The following is a 27,106-nucleotide window of genomic DNA, read 5'->3' as shown; positions in this document are numbered from 1 at the left end:
GGCACGTGCCATAGGCTGCCTACCCCTGGTCTAGACATAGCCTTAGTATTCTCTGCACTTCTTAGGGTACGTCTACACTACGGGATTACTCCGATTTTACAGAATTCGATTTTTGGAAACAGATTGCATATAGTCAAGTGCATGCGGCCACACGAAGCACATTAATTCAGCGGTGTGTGTCCATAGTACCGAGGCTAGCGTCAACTTCTCGAGCATTGCACTGTGGGTAGCTATCCCATAGTTCCCACAGTCTCCCCCTCCCACTGGAATTCTGGGTTGAGATCTCAATGCCTGATGAGGCAAAAAACATTGTCGCGGGTGGTTCTCGGTACATGTCGTCAGTCCCCCCTCTCTGTCCCTCCCTCCCGCCGTGAAAACAATGGCAGACAACCGTTTCACGCCTTTTTCCTGGGTTACCTGTGCAGATGCCATACCACAGCAAGCATGGAGCTCAACGGAGTTCAACGCAGCAGTCATGAACATTGTAAACACCTCGCACATTATCATGCAGTTTATGCTGAACCAGAACCTGCAAAACCAGGCGAGGAGGCGGCGGCAGCGCGGTGATGAGAGTGATGAGGACATGGACACAGAATTCTCCCAAATCGCGGGCCCCGGCGCTTTGGAGATCATGGTGTTAATGGGGCAGGTTCATGCTGTGCCTGGGAAACAAGCACAGACTGGTGGGACTGCATAGTGTTGCAGATGTGGGATGATTCCCAGTGGCTGCAAAACATTCGCATACATAGGGTCACTTCCATGGAACTTTGTGACTTGCTTTCCCCTGCCCTAAAACGCCATAATACCAAGATGAGAGCAGCCCTCACAGTTGAGAAGCAAGTGGCAATAGCCCTGTGGAAGCTTGCAACGCCAGACAGCTACCGATCAGTCAGGAATCAATTTGGAGCGGGAAAATCTACTGTAGGGGCTGCTGTGATACAAGTAGCCAAAGCAATCACTGAGCTGCTGCTATCAAAGGAGTGGCTCTGGGACACGTGCATGTCATATTGGATGACTTTGCTGCAATGGGATTCCCTAACTGTGGGGGAACGATAGACGGAACCCATATCCCTATCTTGGCACCAGAGCACCAGGGCACCCAGTACATAAACCACAAGGGGTACTTTTCAATGGTGCTGCAAGTATTGGTGGATAACAAGAGACGTTTCACTAACATCGACGTGGGATGGCCGGGAAGGGTTCATGACGCTCGTGTCTTCAGGAACACTAATCTGTTTAAACGGCTGCAGCAAGGGATTTACTTCCCAGACCAGAAAACAACAGTTGGGGACGTTGAAATGCCTATAGTTATCCTTGGGGACCCAGCCTACCCCTTGATGCCATGGCTCATGAAGCCATACACAGGCACCCTGGACAGTAGTCAGGAGTGTTCAACTATAGGCTGAGCAAGTGCAGAATGGTGGTAGAATATGCATTTTGACGTTTAAAGGGACGCTGGTGCACTTTAATGACTCACTCAGACCTCAGCCAAACCAATATTCCCATTGTTACTGCTGCTTGCTGTGTGTTCCACAATCTCTGTAAGAGTAAGGGGGAGACATTTATGGTGAGGTGGGAGGCCGAGGCAAATCGCCTGGTCACTGATTACATGCAGCCAGACACCAGGGCGATTAGAAGAGCACACCAGGAAGTGCTGCACATCAGAGAAGCTTTGAAAACCAGTTTCATGGCCAGGCTACGGTGTGACAGTTCTGTTTGTTTCTCCTTGATGAAAACCTGCCCCCTTGATTGACTCATTCTCTGTAAGCCACCCACCCTCCCCCCTTCAATCACAGTTTGCTTTCAAAGGAAATAAAGTCATATCGTTTAAAAACCATGTATTCTTTATTAATTGATTATAAAAATAGGGAGAGAACAAACAAAGTAGACCGGGTGGGGTGTGGGAGGAGGGAAGGAAGGAAAAGGCCATTTCAAAACTGTTTGAATGACAGCCTTTTGCTTGGGCTGTCCACTGGGGTAGAGTGGCAGGGTGCATGGAGCCTCCCCCCACCCCACTCACGTTCTTGGGCATCTGGGTGAGGAGGCTATGGAACATGGGGAGGGTGGGAGGATGGTTATACAGGGGCTACAGCAGCACTCTGTGATCCTGCTGCTGTTCCTGAAGCTCCACCAAACGCCGGAGCATGTCCGTTTGATCCCGCAGTAGCTGCAGCGTTGCATCCTGCCTCCTCTGATCTTTCTGCCGCCACCTCTCATCTCAAGCATCCCTCCTATCCTCATGTTCATCCCTCCTGTCCTCGTTGGCCACTTTCCTGTACTGTGACACTGTGTCCTTCCACTCATTCAAATGAGCTCTTTCACTGCAGGTCGACTGCATGATCTCAGAGAACATTTCATCTCGCGTGCATTTTTTTTGCTGCCTTATCTGAAATAGCCTTTGGGATGGAGGAGGGAGGCTTGAAAAATTTGCAGCTGCGGGAAGGAAAAAGAGACAGAAGATACATTTTACTGAACGATGCGTGCACTCTTTCACGGTGAACAACACTATTCACATTACATAGCACATGTGAATGTGCATTTAATATTGCATTTTAATATTGAGTGCCTGCAGCTTTGGTGTTAGAGATCACAGGTGCAGGGCCGGGCAACAGAATTCGGCTTGCATGCAGCCAAGGTAAGCCATTATCTTTCGGCTTCTGCAACCTTCATAAAAGCAGCACCCTCCTTTCCCATACCAAGCAAAGCCCGTTGAGTGCTGCAGTTCTTGTGTTAACGTGCAGCAGCAGAAACCAAACTATCCCACCCCCATCCAATTCTCTGGGATGACCACTTTACCCCTCCCCACACTGCATGGCTGGTATCAGGGAAGATCTCTGCTAGCCAAACGTGAACAGCTCAGCGCCAATTCCCCCCAGCTCCCCTTGGCTAACTACAGGGAAGGATTTCTTTTCAGCCACAGGCAAACAGACCCGTAGGAACGGCCACCTCTGTCCCCTTAATTAAATTCCCATATTTCAACTAGGTTACCACGAACTATATCACTCTTCTGAGGATAACACAGCAAGATAAAAAACGGATGTTGCTTGAAGCCAGCCAACACCAGGACCATATACTGCCATGTTTTGTCATGCAATAATACCAGATTACTTGCTACTAGCATGGCGTGGTAAAGTGTCCTATCATGGAGAATGGAATACGGCTGCCATGCCCAGAAACCTTCTGCAAAGGCTTCTGGAGTACCTCCAGGACAGCTTCATGGAGATGTCCCTGGAAGATTTCCACTCTATCCCCAGACACATTAACAGACTTTTCCAGTAGCTGTACTGGCTGTGAATGCATCCCAAGTCCTCAGGGCAAATTCATCATTAAAAAACTATAGCTTCTAAATCATGTTTATATTTACGAAAAGTACACTCACCAGAGGTCCCTTCTATGACTTCATGGTACGGGACACCATCTTGGGAAGGTTGGGAGGATACTTCAGTCAGGCTGAGAAAAAGATCCTGGCTGATGGGGAGAATGGTGTGTTGTGTGCTCTACGCAAGCTCGTCCTCCGCCTTCTCATCATCATCTTCCCCGTCCGTGAAATTCTCAGGCACTGCTGAGAGTACCCCCTCCTCAGAATCCATGGTTAGGGGTGGGGCAGTGGTGACAACGCTCCCTAGAATTGCATGCAGCTTGGTGTAGAAGTGGCATGTCTGAGGCTCTGCACCGGACCATCCGTTTGCTTCTTTGGTTTTCTGGTACGGTTGTCGGAGCTCCTTAACTTTCATGCAGCACTGTAGTGAGTCCCTATTGTGGCCTCTCTCCATCATGCCCTTGGAGACTTTTTCAAATGCTTTGGCATTCCGTCTTTTGAAATGTAGTTCTGCGAGCAAAAAATCCTCTCTCAATACAGTGATCAGATCCAGTATCTCCCATACGGTCCATGCTGGAGCTTTTTTTTGATTCTCGGACTGCATGGTTACCTGTGCCGATGAGCTCTGCATGGTCACCTGTGCTGATCAGCTCTTCAGGCTGGGCAAGCAGGAAATGAAATTCAAAGGTTCCTAGGGCTTTTCCTGTCTACCTGGCCAGTGCATCCGAGTTCAGACTGCTGTCCAGAGCAGTCACAATGGTGCACTGTGGGATAGCTCCTGAAGGATAATACCGCCCAATTGCATCCACGCTAACCCTAATTCGAACCATCAATGTCGATTTCAGCGCAATTCCCCTCGTTGGAGAGGAGTACAGAAATCAATTTTAAGAGCCCTTTATGTCAAAGTAAATGGCTTCGTTGTGTGGACAGGTGCAGGGTTAATTCAATTTAGCGCTGCAAAATTTGACCTAAACTCATACTGTAGACCAGGACATAGTATACCCAGGTCCATGTATCCTTTCATGCAAACCTGTGCTTTTCAAGCTCATCTTTGAGCACGTCACACTGCATTGTTATGCATGTCTCACACCTGTGACAGCATGACCATGCTGTGATATGCCGATGTATTGGCTGCTGTGACTTGCGATGGCATATCCCAGGGTTCTTAGCTAATTGTAGCCTCTCTAGGCTTTGGTTCATATTGGAGTGTGGGACAACTTGTCTGTCCATCCTGCAGCATTTGACTGGAAGTGCTCTTAGCCCACCAACACATCCAGCTGAGCCATTTTGGGTCTGCAAGATCCCTGCTACCATAGGTAGCAACATGGATTCAGTACCAGAAGACGACCTTTTCCTTTTCACAGTTACACCATTTCAGGATTCAGGCAAAACATCTGCAAGATGCTGGTGGACAATCTGGAACAGTACTTATCCAATAGAAGGCAGATCTCAAGGCGGGAGAGACAGTGAGTGTACAGACATGTCATCTGTGACCCAGATGATACACCTAAATGTCGTATCCCACTACCTCAGATCCCCCATATTCAGACTCATGATTCTGGAGCAGAGCCACAAGCACAGACTAGTGGGATCACGTTGTTATATGGAGCTTGGATTACCAGCAGTGGTTCCGAAACTTCTGCACGAAGCAGCAGATGATCCTAGACCCACGTGAGCCACTCGCACCTACCTTGTGCCATCAAGACACACACATGAAGAAAGCCATACCAGTCCGGAAGCAGGTCACAGCGTCTAACTGGAAGCTGGCTACCCCAGACTACTACTAGCCCATGGCTAATCATGGTGTTGGCACGTCAACTGTGAGGGTTGTAATGGTGGAAATCTAGGTGGTGATCAGGTCTGCTTGCACAAAGGTGGTGGGCATAAATGAAGTGCCTGATATAATGCCATCTTTGAAAGAGCAGGCTTCCAAAACTGTGGGGGGCTATCAATGGGATTTGTACCCATAATTCATCCTCCACAAAAAGCAAATGAGTACATAAACTGCAAAGGATACTATTCCATCATTATGCAGGCATTGATCAGTCACAGAAGCAGGTTCATGGACACCAATGTGCAGTGTACTAGCACAATGCAAGATGCCAGGGGTTTCTTGGAGATCAGGACTTTACCTTCTTGGACAAGCAAGGAATTTATATTTCCTCCAAATGACATGTATCAATGAAGTCTGTCCCCACTGTTACTCTAGGGGACACTGCATATCCATTCCTGACATGGGCTTCTAAAACCATAGCCTGACTTCAGAGGGCCTGGCAGAAGAAGATTCAGTTACAAGCTCACTAGCTATAAAGATTGTGATGGAATGTGCAATTTGGCAGGTTGAAGGAAAGCTGGTATTGCCTTCAAAACTATTTGGATGCCAGTGTTGCCAGTCCTGTCTGCATTATTGTGGAAGCTATGCCTAACGTCTGTGAGGCAAAAGGAGAACGATTTTGTCAGGAGTGGATTCAAGACACTGTTGGACTGCAGGAACGGTACATGCAACCAGAAAGAGCACCTATCATTACTGGGGTGGGAACCCATGAACAAGGGAAGTCAGAGAAGCCTTGTGCACCCATAGGATCAGTTTGCACGGTGATATGGATGACAGAGGATGAACTAATATAGTTATCCCACAATTTTTGGAACCACTGCAGCTTACAAATATAATAAAACCTATTAATGTAACTCTATGCACAACTTACGTATTGCTCACATGAAGTTTGATTTTTATGAACTTAACAAAACCTGTTCATGTAGCCTTGGGACTTGTTCTTCTTTGCAACCAAAACACTTTATTTGAAACATGTATATACAAAAACACTTTAAAAACATTATAGGCAGACGAGCTGCCATCAAGAGGCAAAAGACAAAAACAAACACTAACAGAAGTGCAAAACTGGCAGACTATATACAGTGCCAACACTTCAGCTTCCACTAGTAGTGGAAGGTATGTCCCCTTCATGTCTGTTCCTTCAGAAGCATGATGGCTATGTGGACTAGGTTTGTACAGGGGTTGTCTACTGCACATAGTATATTCTGTTATTCCACAAATGTTCATTATACGGGTCATAGACCAGCCAACCTCAGAATTGTCCAGTAACTGCACCAGCTGCAGGACATGATAGCATCGGAAGGCAGTGCATACTGCAGTGCATACTGTAGATGGACCTTGTACAGGAGCTGGTGCTGCATCTGGGGCCGGTTGCCTGGTGGCCATATAAGCAAGCAATCTCTCAAAAAGGTTAGATCACAGAACTCCCCTTGGGAGCTGCCACCTGATGTGTCAAGACTATTTCTGCCCCTTCTGTCCTGTCCTGTCAGCTTAGGACTTCAGTACCCTGCCTGGTTTGAGCCAGACTCACTAGCCTGCTGCAAGCCCAGATCCAGGTCTGAACCATGTCCCTTAACAGCTGTAGGCTTGACTGAAAGCAGCTTACTGAAGTGTTCTTATCTTCAACACTCAGATGCCAAACCCCAGTGGGGTCTAAACCCAAATAAATCTGTTTTACCCTGTATGACGCTTATACAGGGAAAACCCATAAATTGCTTGCCCTCTATAACACTGATGGAGAGATATGCACAGCTGTTTGTTCCCACTCCCAGGTATTAATACATACTCTGTGTTAATTAATAAGTAAAAAGTGAATTTATTAAATACAGATAGTAGGATTTAAGTGATTCTAAGCAGTAACAGACAGAACAAAGTGAATTACCAAGTAAAATAAAATAAAAACACACAAATCTAAGTCTAATACAGTAATACAACTGAGTACAGGCAAAAACCTCACCAGTAAGCTTCCTTTTACAGACTAGTCTCCTTCTAGTCTGGGTCCAGGAATCACTCACACTCCCCTGTGGTTACTGTCCTTTGTTCCAGTTTCTTTCAGATATACTTGAGGTGGAGAGGCTCTCTCTTTAGCCAGATGAAGACAAAATGGAAGGGTCTCCCACGTACTTAAATAGACTCTCTCTTGTGGATGGAGACCCCCTCCTCTCTCTCCTATGCAAAATCCAGCTCCAAGGTGGCGTTTTGGAGTCACATGGGCAAGCACATGTTTTGCATGACTCAGAACTACAGGTAGCAGCCACTGTTACACATGCTACCTTGAACGTCCTCAGTAGACTTCTTATGTGGATTGGAGCATCCCAGATCTTTTCCTTAAGTCTTCTTGATTGTTGCACTTAACTTTGCAAATTCTTTTTCTAAAGAAGCTGACCAAATGCCTTACAAAGCTTACTAGCCTGGTCTACCATACGCGTTAAATCGATTTAAAGAGCGTTAATCGATTAACGCTGTACCCATCCACACTTACAATGCCCTTATATCGATATAAAGGGTCTTTAAATCGATTTTGGTACTCCACCCCGACAGGGAGTAGCGCTAAATTCGATATTAACAATTCGGAGTACAGTTAGTGGACGGAAATCGACGTTATTGCCCTCCGGGCGGTATCCCACAGTGCACCACTGACCGCTCTGGAAGCAATCTGAACTCAGATGCACTGGGGCAGGTAATAGGAAAAGCCCGCGAACTTTGAATTACATTGCCTGCTTGCCCAGCGTGGAGCTCTGATCAGCACGGGTGGCGAGCAGTCTCAATCAAAAGAGCTCAGCATGCATGGACCGTACGGGAGATACTAGACCTGATCGCTGTATGGGGAGACAAACCTGTGTATCAGAGCTCCGTTACAGAACACGAATGCCAAAATGTTGAAAAAAAAACTCCAGATACACAGCGCTGCGTGACAAGCATACGGGAAGCCAGGCTCAAATGGACGCTCAATGAGGGAGGGAGGGGTACTGAGGACTCCAGCCTATCCCAGTCCCGCAGTCTCCTGAAAGTATTGCATTCTTGGCTGAGCTCCCAATGTCTGTAGGTTAAAACAGTGTCTGCGCGTGGTTCAGGGAACAGCTTCGTTTCTTCTCCCCCCCCAACCACGAAAGAAAGGAAAGAAATCATTCCTTGACACTTTCAATGTCACCTACTGTGTACTGAATGCTGCTGGGTAGACGCGATGCTACAGCAGTGAAGAGCAGTATCCGCTCCTCTGCCCCTCCCCGGTGGGAAACGGTGCTGTGGACTGCCCACCATCCTTGAGAACCCATGCCTGATAATTGCTCAATATCATGAGGAATGATTCCTGTTACTCCCAGTAGATAGGACAGAACGGCTAATAAGCATCTTCATCATAGCAAGTGGGGGCTTCAGCCCCCCCCCCCCCTTTCTAGTGTAAAGAAAAGATTCCGTACTGCCTGGACTGTCATAGCCCGGGAGGCTGCCTCCAAGTCTCTGTTTCTTTTTCCTGCATTCTTTATAACTTCATGACACAAATGTGGGGGGGGACACTGCCACGGTAGCCCAGGAAGGTTGGGGAGGAAGGAAGCAACCGGTGCGTTTGTGCAGGGGCACCCCGTGAATACTGACCACGGAGCAGCTGTGCTCTCTGATACACTGGTTCTCTAATACACTGCCTCTTATTCTGGCAGGACTGACTCTATTTTTAGAAACCATAAGGGAGGGATTGACTCGTCCCAAGGAGTCAATCCCATTTTGCTTTTGCGTTGCGCCCCGGCGGCTGATTCTCGCCAGGGACACTCATGATAGCAGCGGACAGTACAGAGGGGGAGAGATGACCGTCTGTCTCATTGCAGTTTTCTCCGGCAGTAGACGTACAGAACGACCGGTAACCATCTCTGCTATCATTGCAAAAGCAAGAAATGTTGTCTGTTGCGCTGGAGTATCGTCTCTCTCTCCGCGGCACTCCCGTACACATACGGTGCCGAAAAAAAAAAACGCTGAACGGGCTCATGGTTGCCGTGCTATGGCGTCTGCCAGGGCAATCCAGGGAAAAACGGCGTGAAAGGATCTGTCAGCTGATGTTTTTCCGGAGGAAGAATGACTGACGACATTTACCCAGAACCCCCCGCGACAATTAAGATTCAACCTGATTCCAAGGGGTGGGGGAGACTTGCGGAACTATGGGATGCTACGGAAGTGCTACCCACAAGCACGTTTCAGAAATCGACCGTTGCCCCTCGACAATGGACCGGCACAACCCGCCCGAAAAAATTACTGTGCCTAGTGCGGCCGCATGAAATCGAAATTATAATATCAGTTTTATAAAACCGATTTTAGCAAATTTGATTTTATCCCGTAGGGTAGACATGGCCTTAGAGTATGGCTACACTTGCACTTCAAAGTGCTGCCGCAGCAGCGCTTTGAAGTTTCAAGTGTGGTCGCAGTGCCAGTGCTGGAAGAGAGCTCTCCCAGCGCTGCACGTACTCCACATCCTCTACGAGTGTAGTTTGCAGCGCTGGGAGCCGCGCTCCCAGCGCTGCGGCACTGTTTACACTGAGGCTTTACAGCGCTGTATCTTGCAGTGCTCAGGGGGGTGTTTTTTTCACAACCCTGAGTGCGAAAGTTGCAACGCTGTAAAGCGCCAGTGTAGCCATGGCCTTAGAAATCGAGCAAGTATACAGTCAATGTTCAGAACTTTAAGTACAAAAATGATGTGTACAAATAGGGTGAATAGATTCAGTAGACCATAACCTTTACAGAGATATGTTACATGGCACATGTAGCATAAAACATATTCCAGTTATGTCTGCTGCACTCTGTTCTCTCCTCTGAACCTCCGGTCATGTTCCAGGAACTGTGTAACCATTCTCTCCCCATGCTGGGTTGTCTCATTCTCCCTCTGCAACTCCTTTCCTTCCTTTCTCTCTGGAACTCCAGTTGTTCACCTGTCTGGATCACAACATCCTGCAGCACTTCAGCTCTGATTCTCTTCCTTCTCCGGTATTGGTTCAGTGCCAGTCCTCCAGGCTCCTGGTTCCTTGTCTATGCTCAGAGATGGAGAAACCTGCCAAGGAAAATGAAAGAGCATGTTATTGTTTGAACACTGGAGGAAGGGGATTCAAATATTCAAGGGCTGCATCATGACAAGATAACAGGTTGATATCTTTATCATTTGGGGTGGGTTTTTTTTAATTCATCCTTTATTCAGTGGCCTGTTCAGAAGCTCCAGCAAGCCAGGGAGCAAGCACAAATACATAATAAAAATAATTGCAAATATTTTAAAAATCTCCATAATTCCTCCTCCCATCTCCCCCCACCACCACACACACACCTCCCTGAGGTGAGAAAGTGTTCCTATCAAGGTCCAAGTTCCTGGCTTTGATTTTAACATCCTTTCAGACACAATTGAGATTTGGTGGTCATAAGCTTTCTAGAGGAGGCTGCAAAGAGGAGAGAGCTCCTATTCCAGGCCAGTGGGGGACTGACATCCATCTATCCAAAGGAGATTTGGATGTGGTGACTGACCAGCATTTCTATTAACAGAAAGGACTCACGAACTATAGAAGTGGCTGTAATAAGTATGTCTTACCCCAGAATCTGATTGACTATCCAGAGTGCCTACTCTGCAAGAAGTCTGAATGCTAAATCAGTCAGGAATGGGCGGGGGGAGGATGGGGAAATCAATAAGATGTGGATGTTTAGACTTATTACAACCCCTTTACAACCACCCTATGCAGCATGCCAAGTCCAGACAGGAGACTAAACACATCCACTGCTGACTTTGGGACTGATAGTCTAGACAGCCTGGGACACTTTGGTTGTACCAGAAGGGCACTCTGGCATGGCAGCACTATAGACAGACTTTTATGTGCAGATCTATGAATCTGTGTTCAGTAAGGCTAAAACCACCAACCCTTTTTTGAACAAACAAACACCTAGCGTTAACCTATTACTAGATACATGGTTAACCTTTTTCCCCTGTCTGGGAATCCATCTTAGCTCCCATCTGGTATCAGTTATGGGGGAGGTCAGGGAAATGGCATTGTCCTCTACCACAGCGCTTCTCAAAGTCAGGCTGCTGCTTGTTCAGGGAAAGCCCCTGGTGGTCCAGCCAGTTTGTTTACCTGTCGTGTACACAGGTTCGGCTGATCGTGGCTCCCATTGGCAGTGGTTTGCCGCTCCAGGCCAATGGGGGCTGCCGGAAGCAGCGCGGGCCAAGGGATGTGCTGGCCACCCTTCCCGCAGCCCCCATTGGCCTGAAGCGGCGAACCAGGGCCAGTGGGAGCCGCGATCGGCCGAACCTGCAGACGCGGCAGGTAAACAAACTGGCCCGGACCACCAGGGGCCTTCCTTGAACAAACAGCGGACCAGCTTTGAGAAGCACTGCTCTACAGGAGCAAAGTACAACCCTTTGCATCTAATAATAATTATATTGGGCAAAACACAGAAATACCTCCCATTCTTAATAGCAATAATAAAATACAGTGATCATAACATACCAGATTCTGACGCTTCCTCTGTGGGCTGCTCCCCAGGGCCATTCCCAAACAGGTCCTATGACAATGGACCTAGGACATCCCCTAGCTGGTCGATCTGTGTAGGCTGATCTTGGCCTGGCAGAAGCACCCTGGTGTATTCAGAGGTCTGCTCAAGCAACTCCAGGCTCTCCTTTGGTGGTGTGTCCGTTCCCGCTGCCTCTGTCTCTGAGGTTATAAGCATACGATCCCTGCTCAGGAGACTGTCATGCAGGACTTTGGTGCAGCTCCCAGTACCTAGCTGAATTCACTGTACCACGGGCAATAGCTGGGGAGTTCCCAGATTTATCATTCCCATCCTTCACTTTGCAATAGGCAGTCTTGAAGTGCTTGATCAGCTCCTAGCATGGAATAGCAGTTCACTGGATCCCCAGCCCCATCAGCCTCTAATATGCTTTCATAAGCATGTAGCTTTCTTGCTGCCATCATGCCATATGCTGACCAGAACCCTGGTGCATTCTTCTGGGCATCTTTTCAGTTTTCCAAAGAGATGGTGTGACGATGTGGTTTTGGCGGGACCCAACTGAGTGCCAAATCAGGACCAATTGCTTAAACAGGGCAATCACAGCTCTAGGCTGGGGTTTCTCCACCTCTAAGGCAAACCAAACCAGCCCGACAAAAGACTTCGGTGTCACCCCTCTGGCTAACCGCAAGTCACACAAGCAATTTCCTTAGACACTCCAGTCTCCCAGTATCATCACCTCCCATACGTCCTGGGGATGAATGGTTATGAAAACCAACACCCAGTAAAAGAAAAGGTTCTCTCGATCCCAAAGGACCAAGCCCCAGACCAGGTCATATGTTTATTAGAGATATTTAAATAAAGATGATACACAGAGTTTGGCATGTCAGTCATTAGTCATCGGGGCAACATACAGAGTACGGGGACGCTGTATTTGGTTATGGTTAGTATATAGTCATACAGTCTGTAATGTCCAATGCGGGGTGTACGGTGGGTGGGGGTCAAAATATGTAGGGAGGCAGTGAGGGTACATCGCTCATCTAATGGGTTACACATAGCTATACACATCAGATCTTACCCACAAATCCGCTGTTGCCAATTCTTTAGAATCTAAAATTAAAGGTTTATTGATAAAAGGAAAAGATAGAGTGGAGAGCTAGAATTGGTTAAACGAGATCAATTACATACAGTAATGGCAAAGTCCTTAGTTCAGGTTGTAGCAGAGATGAAGTAACTGCAGATTCAAATTGAGTCTCTGGAGAACCCCCGCTGGATGGTCATGCAGTCCCTTGTGTAGGCTTCAGCTTGTGGCAAGTCCCTCCAGGTAAGAAGCCAGGATTGAAGAAAAATGAGATGAGCCTCCGCCTTACAGACTTTTTTCAGGTGTAGAACACTCCTGTTCTACTGTGGAAAGTTACAGCAAAATGGAGTTTGCGTTCACATTGGCCAGTTTCTGCCTTACTTCGCTGAGTCACAGGGCATATATGCACCTTCTCTCGTGGGTCAATTGTGTAGCTGATGGTCCTTAATGGCCATCAAGCAGGCTAAGCTGAGCTGACACCAACTCTGGGTGTCACCCAGAACTGCAGCACAATTTGAAATACAGACAGCATACACCAATATTCATAACTTCAACTACAAAAATGATACAGACATACAGACAGCATAATCTAACCATTAACCGTAACTGGTGTTAGACACCTTATATGACCCCCTTTACATAGGATTTGGTGCCACTACAGAACCGTGGTTGCAAACCATGTTCTATATGGTCCCAGTTTATATCAATAACGTCACAGATGGGCTTACTTGTGTTTACAGCTAAGCAGCCCACATAGAAAAGTTAAACATCAGGAAGTATTTCAAGTAGGAGGTTGCTTCCAGTTCCTGAGAGTCAAGTGTGACGTTGGGAGCGAGAAGGACCAGGACACACAGGCCCAAGGGAATGTGGGATAGCATTGGCAGACTCTCTGAATACAAACATAGGCTTCAGCAGCATCCTCACTGCAAAGTGGGTAGGCTTGGTTACAGGCTTGAGTGAAATGCAGGCTCATACCTATATGCCTAGGAGACTCAGCAAACCCATGTTTTGAGGAGGTACTGCCAAATGTCAGAGGGCCGCACATGTGGACGGTAGAGAGGTTTGGAATTAAACATGTGTCAGAGACCAGATATATTATGCAGTGTAGACATATCCAAAAAAGGGTCCTTGAGGAAATAATAGGGGAGCTATTAATTGGAGAACATCTTTACCTGTCTCCAGCCAGGCTAGCAAGGTTTATTCTTCCCAGGCCTGAGCCTACGAACAAAGTGGATACTAATACCTTAAAAGAAGCTGACCTAAAGAAGAAGGGGGTGCCGTGGGTTGTCACCAGCTGCCCATGGAGGAGACACTGACAGAGACACACTGACAGAGACACACTGTGAGAAAGACACACAAATTGTAGCAAGTAGACTCTCTCCACCAACCGAGAGACAGAGGTAACTGGGCTGGAGGGAAATTTTAAAAAAGCTTCCAAGGAACAATTCATGTTCAGGTGAGGAGAAAGATGCATTTAGGTCTTTGCTGTTTTAATCCTTTGCTTTGCATGCTATGTAACTTTGGGGGAATAAACGCTTTGCTTTGAAGAAGCTGCATTTTTGAGTCACTTTAATCAACTGCCATCATGGGCTCTTGGAGGTAAAGGGCTTACAAGTGCCAAAATACAGTTGGTCCTGTCAGGACAACACCATCAGTAGACAAGGGGGCTGCAGCTCAGAGATCCAGTTTAAGTGTGGGATAACCACATGATTCCTTTCCCAGAGAGGGGTGAAGGTAGCAAAACCCATCCACATCCCCAAAGTGGTACACTCGAGAAAGATTAAAAGAGGTCTAAAAGCAGCTTGCCATGTGACCATGATCTAATCTCTCTGGTTAGCAGTCAGCAGCCTACATGACAGTTTACAGGAATAATGAAGAATAGTTCCCATTTCCTAAAAGAGAGAAATTCTGGGTCAGCAGAAGGTAATTACCAAACTGGAAACTAGTCAGGACACTGGAGTAAATCTCCCTGCTCTTACAAAGGAGACCACTGGATCTTTACTGACCACAATTGGCAAGACTTCAATTTTAGGTCTCTCATAGTAGTCAGAGGCTGAGTTAATGTAAAAGAGTTAATGCTTTTGAAAGAGTATTTAAGTGCAAATAAGAAAGTCAGATGGGACTATAATTTGCTGTACTGCTTACCACCACAGTGATATATCCTCCACCAACCCTTCTAGATCTCTAACAGTCTTCAGTAACATAAACCAGGCTTCTTCCTTACCCAGAAAACCTGGCACCCATTTGCTGTATTCCTTTCTGTTGCAATTTTAGAATATTGAAAACCTGTTATTGCAATTTTTCCCTAAAAATTCAGCTTATTCACAAGCTTCCCCCCACATTACCTCCATGTCTACAGAAACCAGGGTCTACCCTTTCCACTCTTCAGTTTTTGAGGGGAGGGAATTTATACCAGTTTGTGGCCATCTCATTCACTACAAACTTCTCCTCTGCCACCAGAATCTGTCTGAAGCTGAGCCAACTCTTATGCAGGGCAGCGTTGTGCTGCCTTTCAAGCTGTGTGGGGGTGGAAGAGGAAATAATGGGTGCCATCAACATTTAACATAATAAACAATGGTTTCCTGTATTCTACTCATGAGTCCAAGAGTGACTGTCTATGGTGAAGTCATGTAACTTTCCATCCTACCCCCAACCCCATCTGTAAAATGGGGATAATATTTATTTACTTACTTCACAATAGAAGGGTGATGGGAAGCTTTTGTAAAACCACTACAAAAGTGATAAGAGGAGTGTGCATGACATATGGGTGGTAGAAAAGGAGACACACTGTGGGGAGAGTAGGAAGAAAAGAAGAAAACATGGGGGGAGGGACAACATGAAAGATAGAGGGGACGGACATCAGGGAATGGAGGTCAACAGGAAAAGTTAAATGAAAAGAGATACAACACAGCCACCACACAACCAAGCTTAGTTTATACACCTTCACTTGTTGCACTTCCCTGGCAGCCAGACATTCTACATATAATTACTGGATGCTATGTTTGTGTTCTATTGTGTTAAACAGTAGAAGGTAGTAGAAAATAACCTGAAGTTCACCATAAATAGAAACAAAACCACTCCAGTAGTCCCCAAATTCTTGACTTGCTTTCTCTGAAGACAAGTTTTGGCTAATATGCAAGTAGCCCAGCTGTGGAGCACTTGTCCTGAAGCAGAGAATACTAGTAGAGGCCCAAGGACTTCCCTCCTTTCTTTAAGTTTTTAAAAAATAAAAATGAATTTGGTGACCTTAAAGAATTCTCACCAACCATCCCCACAATCCTGAGGCCAATCCTGTGCCCAGTGTTATGCTCATACAGAGGGGAATCAGATAAATTTGTCAGCAAAATTTGCTTTTGCATGCCTACTCAAAGGGTTGAAGGTTAAAGGCTGGCTTAAAAAGGAAGAATTTGATAACTTCAAGTATCTACACGCTACTCCAAAGTGTTTTCTTGGATTTTTGAGAGAATTTTTTAAAATGTTTTAACCTATATTAAAAGGTCACACAGCTAATTCCGTTCTGTTCTGCTACCAGTGACATTCTCACAAGTACACAACAGTTACCATTTTTGAACATCAATCAGTTTTAGACATGAGGCTTGATGGAGGAGCTCTATCTTACACCTGTTGAAGAACTCATTTCTGTTGCACACAGACACTGACTAGCTCAAAATGGCCCTACTAAATCAGAGAAAGACAATAATACTTGATTAATCTAAATCACTCAGACAGCTTTGCATTTTAAAAGAACTGTACAAACCATGAGATGCAGTAAACAAATGATTAAGGACTTCTTTTTTAAAAAGTTCTCTCTCAAAGCCTATCTGTACAACTAATTTGGATATTAACAGTTATGTGGTAATAGCCTCCTGTCCCAGATCTGGACTTTAGCGTCCAAGACCTGGGTGCTTACCTGTAACTCCCCCAAGCTCACTACCAGCTTGGATATTCTCGCTGCCACCAGGTCAGGAATTATAGGGCCTGACCCCCCTTTCCTCTCTCTGGTGTCCCCAACCCTTCCTTGGGGGGACCCCCAAGACCCAGACCCCTGGGTCTCTCTCTCTCTCCTCTCCCAGCTTCCCCCCCTTCCTGGGTTAGCCGGTGCAATGCTATACTTCACTCCTTGAATACAACCGGAGAGGCAATCTAGCTTCCCCGAGGCTAGGCATTCACCTAGTCAGCTCACACAAGAGATTCCCCCTCCCTTTGTCCTGCAGCCTTTCCCGCCCTGGGACAATAGGAAGGTGAGACACAGAGTTTGGGCTTTTCTCTTTCCCCCGTAGCCTGCTCTTTCCTGGGAACAATAACTAGCCCCACATCCTGGCTTTTCCCTTCCTTGCCTCACTAGGTAAAAGACTCCACCAGTTTTCAAAGAACTTTATATATAAAAGAAAAGAAGACAAAAATACTCTGCATTAAGAAACTCAAATACAGGCTCTTGCTTATAAGAAAATATGAATAAACATCTAAAAGATATGCCCGATTAAACCAGTCCAACAAATCAACATCCAGTCAAACAATACAAAGCTCATCAACAGCCAATTACTTTGCCTCCTTGTAACTCACAGATGTTTATGGAAGAAACTTGAGATCAGATGGAGTAGGAGAAATTGTCGCCTCAAACCGCCGAGGAACGCAAAAGACACACAATTCCACCCATCTGTACATACAACAAAAACCTCATAGCCGAACTTACTTTGCTTCCTTTTGTACTCAACACGGACTTTAGTAAGAATATTGAGAAGAGGAAGATAGAAGGAAACTTCGTTTACCCATAGCCGAGAAAACAACGAAGACCCGAGTATCAAATTCCCGCCCCGACTTGAAACAATCCAGTTCTCTGATTGGTCCTCTGGTCAGGTGTTTGGTTACCCTTTCCAGGTAAAAGAAACTTAACCCTTACCTTACCTATCTACTTATGACAAGTCAAATTAACAGAGATGGGTGGGAAGCGGCATTATTTTGGAGTACCAGATAGACAGGGTTATCTGATTAGCCACAAGGTCTTTTAGCCCATCTTCTTTCCTGCCCTCTGTTCTTGACCACATTTAACAAAAATCAGGCCAAAGTAAAAGAGAAACCTTCTTTCATTGTATGAAAAGTCTAAGATTAGACCAGTCTGTCTCTGTTTATAATGACTACATCTCCTTAGATGGCTCACATAAAGATTTTAAAAAACAAGTCATGGGACAGAACGTGTTACATCTGAGAAACCTACTGGCAATTTTTTTCCTCTTTTATGTAGTTTATTTTACTGTACACTTTTAGTTACTGAATATATCAGTAAAGGTAATAAAGAAACACAAAGGTTAAGTTACTTCCCTGAAGGAAACAAATAAATTTCTTGAGAATTAAAATAAGACAAATTGATTTTTTTTTTAAATAATTTGGAGAGGGAAAAACTAAGTGACAAACTGGAAGAAGAAATACAGGAACAAGTTCTGTAGGTGAAGAATCAGCAGCTGCAACACAATGCACAGAAGTGTTCCCTATTGGCTTTAATCTTTTACCTCTCTCCCAAACAGGTCCACCTTTGCTGAGCATGTGAGATCACTCAAGATTACCAACTGGCAAGTTTGGATGCAGGCTAATGATTTTCCCTGGAAGCATGCCATGTACTGAGGCTGCAATTTCTTCACTTGCAGAGCCTGTTCCTGAAGTTCTGATACTAGTTCTCCTTCCAGTTTTTCACTTTTTTTTTCTTTTAATTAACTATACAAGGTATTTCTGAACTTCGGGGCAGTTCAGATCCAGACCTTGTGACTCTTACTCCAAACTATCAAGCATTGACATGTTGCATTGTTACAGCACAACCCAAGACTTCCACATTGAGTTTAATCATCCTACATAGGAACAGCGTTGTTTTAGAGCAGGTCCCTGGGGGAAGGGTGCAGGAGGGGCAGCACTGACAGGCTACTGAGGTAATAGTTGGGTTGTTGCTTTTGGTGGGGGAGGGGAGGGAGAAGGAAAAAAGACAATTTTGAAATAAAATGTCGATAGCAAGGTAAGTCTTCATGGCAGTCTGTCTCTCTCTCTTTCCTTCCATCTCCACCCCTGCTTCCACTAACTCACCATAAAAGTTATAAATGAATGCCTTTTATGAACACACACACACACACACACACACAGGTATCCTGCAACAATTTGAAAATATTAGTTCAAAATACTGATGTAAAGTGAATCCCTGCCACAGTCCCAAATTAGCTTAGAAAAAGTACAGTTCTAATGTAGGAATTATTTCAAATATTTTAAAATCTGTATATTTGCCTCAGTTCAATATTGGTGCATCTTAGGTCCAGTTTTTAACAGAAATGTTTACAGCATGCAAGGTAATAAAAATGAATGGGCATTTGAATACATTAGTGAGGTTCCAACATAAAGCAGATCCTCATGACAGCATTAAGCCTAACTCGTTTAGGAAGTAGCAGCCTGGGACTTTGACTCTTATTTGATTTGCCCATTCAAGCAGTTAATCTTTTATTCCATTCTCCATCCTTTGAAATGAAGTGTAGAATTCGTGCTCAACCAATTTATGAATGTTTAACTAGAATTAAATTGTGTAAGTCACATATTTAAAACCCCTCTTTTAAACCATACAGCTCTTCTCTTTACACACTCATTACACTTGGAATGTTGCAGCAGGGCTGCTTAAATAATTTATCATTTAATTTGTATATACACAAACACGAAACCTGGGAAGTTTAGAATTTCACAAGTTATGACATTTTGGTTTTCTGAGGGCCACTCTAGCTCAAGTTGACCCTGGATATTCACAGTTCAATAGGAGATGAAGATCCAAAGTTCAATGTATTTTTTCACAGTCTTGAACTTCTTCCTACTTAACTTCTTCTGTGAGGCTCTCAATTGCTAATCCATGTTAAAGTTGCCACACTACTACAGTGAATCCTTGTACATACAGCCTGTGGGAATCGATTGCAGTCTCAGGCCCTCAGTGTTGGTGTACCTTTAAATTTGGCCAACACAGCTACCCTGGTCAGAAGTATGAAAAATCCACACCCCATAGCACTGTATCTGTGCAGACTTAACCCCCCAGTGTAAACGTAGCTAGTTCAACAGAAGAATGGTTCCATCGAACTAGACACTATCACTTGTGGAGGTGGTGTTACAATAGCAATGGAAAACCTTTTCTGTCAGGGTAGGCTGAGTCTATACCATGTAGTCATATCGGAATGACTATGGCACCATAGCTACATTGGTCCAGTTTCCATAGTGTAGACAGTCTCAGATTCCAATTAGAGTAGGGATAAAGTATTCCTGCATGTCTAAACATTAAAAAAACAGCACGCTAAGTCACAAGAGAGGAGACACAGAGGGAGCTGGTATAAAGAACTACTACTGCTACTACAAAAAAAAAAAAAAAATCTTCAAGACACTTTTTCTCTTCTGATTTTATATCCACACTTTTCCCTTTTTTTTCCTTTATGATTTCTGGAGGATAAAGTAAGGTAACAAAGTAACAGGCAGTAAGTACAGTGAGAAACATGTAAAAAAGCTTACAAAGATTAATTTTAAATAAAAAATGTGTCATTTACTTGGGAGGGAAGGGAGACGAAAAGTAAATGATACTGCCACTGCTCCAAGTTTCCTTCATAAGATGCCTCTTCTTACACACTTAATTTCTCTCTGTAGTTCATTGTCTCAGTAGGCTAGCTGCTACTGCTCTCAAGGCCTATAATCATTTTTCTTCTCTTCAAGTGTCTCCCTTCTGTGACTGTGTTCTGCAGTAATGGGCAGAGATACCCAGTTTCTAGGCCCTAGACTGGAGATTCCTGTATTAGGGCTTGTCTACACTTACAGTTTTGCAGCGCTAGCCGTTACAGCTGTGGTCGTACAGTTGTGTACGGCCAGCGCTGCAGTGTGTCCACACTTGCAGCGACCAGCGCTGCAGTGTGTCCACACTTGCACCAGTTGCAGCGCTGTTGTGAGTGGTGCATTGTGGGCAGCTATCCCACAGAGCACCTCGTCCCAATTTGCTGCTGGGGGTTGTGGGAAAGGGGACGGAAGGGTGCGGGTCATTCCGCTTCCTGTTCCAACGACCCGTGGTGCATCGCTTCCTTTTCAGCCGTTTGGTGCCATTGTGATTCTGCTGCGTGTGATTTCAGGAAGAATGGAGCCCGAGCTGCTTAGGATGTTGCTGATGAATGTTGCCAGCACATCCCGTCTGGCAGTTGATCTATTCCTTATGCTCCAAAGTGACAGTGAGAGCTCAGATGATGAAATAGATGCTGCTGACACTGCTGACACTAAATTGCTTGTGGCAGTAACGGACGTGCTCTGCAGCGTGGAACGCCGCCTTTGGGCTCGGGAAACAAGTACTGAGTGGTGGGATCACATCGTCCTGCAAGTCTGGGATGACGAGCAGTGGCTGCAGAACTTTAGGATGCGAAAAGCCACTTTCCTGGGACTGTGTGCTGAGCTCGCCCCAACCCTGCGGCGCACGGACACGAGACTGAGAGCTGCCCTGTCAGTGGAGAAGCGGGTGGCTATTGCAGTCTGGAAGCTGGCAACTCCAGACAGCTACCGATCGGTCGCAAACCAGTTTGGAGTGGGAAAGTCGACCGTTGGAATAGTGGTGATGCAAGTATGCAGGGCCATTAATCGCATCCTGTTCAGACGAACCGTGACTCTGGGGAATGTGCAGGACATTGTGGATGGCTTTGCCCAAATGGGTTTCCCTAACTGTGGAGGGGCAATAGATGGGACGCATATTCCTATCTGGCACCACCCCACCTGGCATCCGAGTACATTAATCGGAAGGGGTATTTCTCAATGGTTCTCCAGGCGCTTGTGGATCACCGTGGGCGTTTCACTGACATTTACACAGGATGGCCTGGAAAGGTGCATGATGCACGCATCTTTCGGAACAGTGGCCTGTTCAGGAAGCTGCAGGCAGGGACTTTTTTCCCAGACCGTAAGATCACAGTTGGGGACGTCGAAATGCCCATTGTGATCCTTGGAGACCCCGCTTACCCGTTAATGCCTTGGCTCATGAAACCGTATACAGGGAAGCTTGACAGGAGCAAGGACCGGTTCAACTACAGGCTGAGCCGGTGCAGAATGACTGTGGAGTGTGCTTTTGGCCGTTTGAAGGGGAGATGGAGAAGTCTCTACGGGAAGCTACACGTGTTGGAAAGCAGCATCCCAGCGATTATAACCGCGTGCTGTATCCTCCATAATATTTGTGAAGGGAAGGGTGAAACCTTCAGTGACGAATGGGCCTCCGAGGTTCAACGCCTGGAGGCTGAATTTGCCCAGCCAGAGAGCAGGGCTAATAGAGAGGCCCAGCACAGTGCTTCAAGGATAAGGGATGCCTTAAAGGAGCACTTTGAGGCTGAAAGCCAACAGTAATGTTGGGTGCCTTCCACTGCAGTTAAGAGCATTGCTCACAGCAGTTACTTGCAGTGGTTTCATTGATTTGCAGTTCCTATTTTTTACTTGTAGTAGATGTTACAGTTTCTGTAATAATAAACAGTGAATAAAAAGACAAGAAATCCTTTATTAAAAATACATACATAAAACAGGAAGGGGGGTACGGTGATTAGCATTACACTCACAGGTTTGAATATGTTCTTCCTTGAGGGCTCTGCACTGCCTGCTGCTGCACTTGGGGCACTGCCTGCTCTGCACTTGGGGCACTGCCTGCTGCTGCACTTGGGGATTAAAATGCTGCATGGTGATGGGTGTTGAGTGCATTGGGTAACGGTCGTAGTTATCAGGGCTGTGAGGTGAACGTACTGGTGTTGGGGGCAGTTGGTGGTGGTAAGCACCAGGATGCTGGAGAAGGGTGTTTTGAGGAAACATTGGGGCACAATGTGCTGAGTTTTGGGATGGACTGAGGCATCCACGGTAGTGGTCTGCCTGCATGTCTACCATTGTCTGAACACATCTTGAACACGGGGCTCGTGGGGGGGGGGGGTCAGGCTGGGTCCCTGTCTGGCTTTTTCAGTACCTGCTGGCCAGGGGGTTTAAGGCAGACCAGGTGCTGGGGAAAAAAATCACAGAGAAAATCACCCAGTCCCCCAGGAGCAGAGCAGCCAGTGGCCACTGATCACAGAAAAGCGTAGGACAGGGCTGGTTAGCACCCACCAGGGACACTCAGCAAAGTGCATTGGGGGTGGGGGGGCAGAGCCCAGGGGCCTTCCCCCGAGTCCCAGGAGACTGACCCCTTCCAGCTGCCCCCCGGCTTTGTCTCTTTCCCGGGCCAGCCAGCAGGGCACCTGGTCTGTTCTCCAGCACGTCTGGCTGATCCTTGCAGTGCAGGGGGCCCGTCAGTTACCACCCTTGCCGGCTACAGGGTGTCGGCCGTTCTCTGCAGACCGTCGGCCATCACCCCTGCCCTCTAGGGGTCGCTGCACCTTATCCTGCATCACCTAGCTATCGAGTCGCACAGAGGGGAAACTGAGGCACACACCATCTTCAGAGACAACGTTGAGAACATTCCCACTTCGTCCTGGGAGTGATGCCTCCCCCAGGGGCGGGAATGCAAGACACTGGGTGTTTGCTGGGCACTGGGAGCACTGAGGACTCTGCCCACCGGAGCCTCAACCCCCAGCCCTGCTGCAGCCCCCCTGGCAGCTCCGGCTGTGGGTTGCCCAGCTGAGAAAAGAGGGGACTGTCAGCCGCCCAAGCACCGGGCAAGCCCTAGCGTGGGGAGACACCCCCGAACCCAACTGGGATGGAGACACAGGCCTGGTGCGTGCTCCCAGCTCTGGGGGTGGGGGGCTGCAGCGCGTCAGCCCCCTTAGGGTCACACTGGCTTGTTGGGGGAGCCCCCCGGCCTCCTCGGCTGCTGGGAGTGAACCTCAGAGCCGCCGGCCCCCTGCAACGAGTCCAGCTGGACGGGGCACCTGGGGGAGACTTGAGTGACCCAGCCAGCGCTCTGAGGACACCCTGGGGTGTCACGGAGCAGAAAGTTACAGCCTGGCCCCTGGGGGTCACTTCAGAGCCCAGAGCTCGCTCGGACCCCCACTTGAGCCCCAGTCCGGAGCCCGCTCTCCCGGCCGGAGGCAAGCCCCCTCTCTCCCGCTCTCCCGGCCGGAGCCGGCAGAGCTCCCCCGCTCTCCCAATAGCGGAGCAAGCCCCCGGCAAGCCCCGCTCCCCCGGAGCTCCGGAGCGGCTGAGCGCGGCAAGCCCCGCTCTCCCGGCCGGAGCTCCGGCAAGCCCCGCTCTCCGCGGCCGGGCCGGAGCGCGGCAAGCCCCGCTCCCCGCTCTCCCGGCCGGAGCGCGGCAAGAGCAAGCCCGCTCTCCCCGGCCGGAGCGCGGCAAGCCCCGCTCCCGGCCGGAGCTCCGGCAAGCCCCGCTCTCCCGCGCTCCCGGCTGGAGGCTCCGCAAGCCCCGCTCTCCCGGCCTGTGATATCCGGCCAAGACCCCGCTCCGGCTCCCCGCAGCGGCTGGAGCGCGGGCCCTTCTCCCCGCAAGCCCGCGCTCTCCCGCGGAGCTCCGGCAAGGCCCGCTCTGCGGAGCTCCGGTGGCCCCCGGCAAGCCCCGCTCTCCCGGCCGGAGCTCCGGCAACCCCGCTCTCCCGGCCGGAGCAAACGGCAAACCCGCTCTCCCCGGCCGGACGGAGCTCCGGCAAGCCCCGCTCTCCCTCCTCTCCAGGCTCTGAGCCCAGGGCAGTGGAGTGCTAAGCCTGACCAGAGAGGCTGAAAAGGAATGCTGGGATAAGTCCTAATACCCTGGAGGCCAAGAAAAACGCTGGTGAGTGTCCACACCTGATGACCAGCGCTGCATCACCAGCGCTGGTCTCGCTACACCGGAAGCAGACCCAGGTGTACAGCCAGCGCTGCAAACAGGGAGTTGCAGCGCTGGCTGAGCTTCTAAGTGTAGACACCTGCTAAGTTGCAGCGCTGTAACCCCCTCACCAGCGCTGCAACTTGCAAGTGTAGACAAGGCCTTAGTTACAGTTCAGTTTTCACTTTGCTTCCACAGTCTCTAACAATTTCCTTCTTGGAAGACAGACATTCTAATTCCAAGTTCAATGGAAGCTATTGTAAAAGCGGCACTCCATGTACTACTGTTGCTGCCTCTGTTCCTTTAATTTATTCTCCTGGCTACACAAGTGAGTGAAAGAAAGATGGGGCATCTTCAACAGGGAAAAAACTTGGAATCACTACCATTTAGGGCAATCTGGAACTTAGTGGAAGTGGTATGCAAAACCTGTATACATTCACAAAACAGAAGTCTGCTCTTCTACTGCTGCAGCTTCGCTCACGTGAGACCTTTTGGTTTGGCCTCATCCTGTTTAAAGTACCATACAGTGAACAAGTGCAAAAATAACTGCACACCTCTTTCTGAATTGTGGAGGTTGCAGAATGAAGGGGGGGGTTTGTTTGTTTGTTTTTTAAATCAATATGTTGTTTAACTCTACTCAAAGAGGGTTCACTGACTGTTAGTTAAGCAGTCTAGTTTTCATAGTGTATAAGAAGTCAGAGATCCAGTTGGATATTGATGAAAAATATTTTAATGCCATAAGGAGTAAGTTTATGCTAGTTACAAAAAGCAAATATTCAAGTCCTTTACTTTGGACTTCATCTCCTTCTCAGTATGTCTGTGGTGCTGAGCAACATCAATTCATGCAAAAGCCAAAAGGGAGTTGAGGGCACTCAGCACATCATCGTGTTAATATAGATATAGGAATATAGGAAATCAGGCAAGTATGATTTCTAAATGGTGCTACTAGTTAAAAAACGGACTTGAATGCAGTTAAAGAGAAGAGTCAGGACTAAAAAACTGACTGCAGAATTAGCATTTCAAAGACATAGGCCTTGTCTACACTGGCAAGTTTCTGAGCAGTAAAGCAGGTTTCTGTGTTATAACTCCTGAGATGTACATGCAGACAAGCCACTTAGTGCACAGAAACTATGCAGTTGTGGAGCTCTAGCTTTCTGCATTGGGGCTACTGCGCTTCAGTGCCAGTGTAGACACTGTGGTCGATTACAGCGTTGTAATTGGCCTCTGGGAGGTACCACAATGCCTGTTCTCACCTCTCTGGTCATTGGTTTGAACTCTGCTGCCCTGCCCTCAGGTGACCAAACGTCATCTCCACCTCATACATTCTTCTGCAAATTTTCAAGTCCCCTTCCTGTTTGCTCGGTGATGCGTGCAGTGGTCTCAGCGCATCTTTCCAGGGGGCCTTGCCTGCTCCACACACCAGGCAATCCCCACTTGGAGCAATGCTGAGCTGCTAGATATCATCAGCATTTGGGGAAAGGAGGCTGTCCAGTCCCAGCTGCGCTCCAGCCATAGGAATAATGATACCTACGGACAGATTTCAAGATGCATGACAGAAAGGAACTATAACCGGAACACACTGCAGTCCAAGAGTGAAGGAGCTGCGGAGGTGTGGTAGGCAAACCGCCGCTCCAGTGCTCCGCCCACGAGCTGCCAATTCTACAAAAAGCTGGGCGTGATACTCGGTGGCACTGCGAAGGCCACTGTGGACGCTTCGGTCGCTCACGAACTAGTCGAGAGTGGACCGAGGCAGGAGGAGGAAATATTGGACAAAGAGGGGGAGGGGTACCCAGAAGCAGAGAATGGTTTGGAGGCCAGAGATGCATGCAGTCAGGAGCTCTTTTCTACCCCAGAAGAGCCAAGCCAGTCACAGCTGTCGGATCTTGGTGAAGCACAAAAAGAAGAGGAGATCCCTGGTAAGTGAATATGATTTTGGGAATTGCTGAAGCAATTTGTTGGGGGCAGGAAGGTTGCAGAAAGTAGGCTTATCTCCCATTCTGAGCAGCAGAAAAGGATGTTGATAGACTCCCTCACTTCACGGGAATCTCCCTCAGAGATCTCCAGGAAACTCTCTTGGAGATACTGGGCAATCCGCTGCCACAGATTCCTCGGCAGAACTGCTTTGTTTCTTGCCCCATTAAAGGTAACTTTCCCACACCGCTATGCCATCATGGGGATGCACACAGGCAAGCTGCATGGGACCAGGGCAGAAGCCACAGGCTTGGAGAAGACCCTCCCATCATACTCTGCTGACCCTCAGCAGTGAGATATCTTCCATAACGATCACATCCTGTGGAAAGTGTGGGGACAGGAATGATTATCAATGCATCCCTACAGTACTGACTTGCCCCAAGAGCCACATGCCCAGTGTACAGCAGGGTCTGGGAAGAGTGATTTACCTGCCCTTGTGGCTACTCACCATTTTGGGGGTCTTGTGGCTCATGTGTGCTTGCCTGGGGTCAGCCTGTTAGTGACAGGTATGTGAGTACTGGCTGTGTTTTAAAGCACTGAATAAGCGTGGTCTGTGTTGCAAACAATGGTGATTCTGTAAAATGTTTCATTTAAACTTCACAGAGATGACCTTGGGAGCCCAGCCTCCCTTATCGGCAGCAGAACGACTGCTCAGAATTAGAAAGTGGCTATGAAGAACTAAGGACGA

At 47.6% G+C, this 27,106-nt stretch overlaps 2 protein-coding genes and 1 pseudogene across 2 annotated transcripts in view; 1 reads left to right on the top strand and 2 right to left on the bottom strand.

Moving 5' to 3' along the window:
* NR3C2 (nuclear receptor subfamily 3 group C member 2) overlaps positions 1-27,106 on the top strand; it is a 651,149-nt gene that overhangs the window by 467,363 nt on the left and 156,680 nt on the right. The window lies entirely within an intron of this gene.
* ARHGAP10 (Rho GTPase activating protein 10) overlaps positions 1-27,106 on the bottom strand; it is a 255,503-nt gene that overhangs the window by 193,976 nt on the left and 34,421 nt on the right. The gene's annotated exons all lie outside the window — the stretch shown is intronic.
* Positions 1,886-4,075, bottom strand: LOC142046934 (uncharacterized; annotated as a pseudogene).

The sequence above is a fragment of the Chelonoidis abingdonii genome, chromosome 5 (genome assembly GCF_003597395.2).
Source record: "Chelonoidis abingdonii isolate Lonesome George chromosome 5, CheloAbing_2.0, whole genome shotgun sequence".
Classification (NCBI taxonomy): domain Eukaryota; kingdom Metazoa; phylum Chordata; order Testudines; family Testudinidae; genus Chelonoidis; species Chelonoidis abingdonii.
Note: the sequence above shows the minus strand (reverse complement) of the source record. Positions and strands in the feature narration are given on the sequence as shown.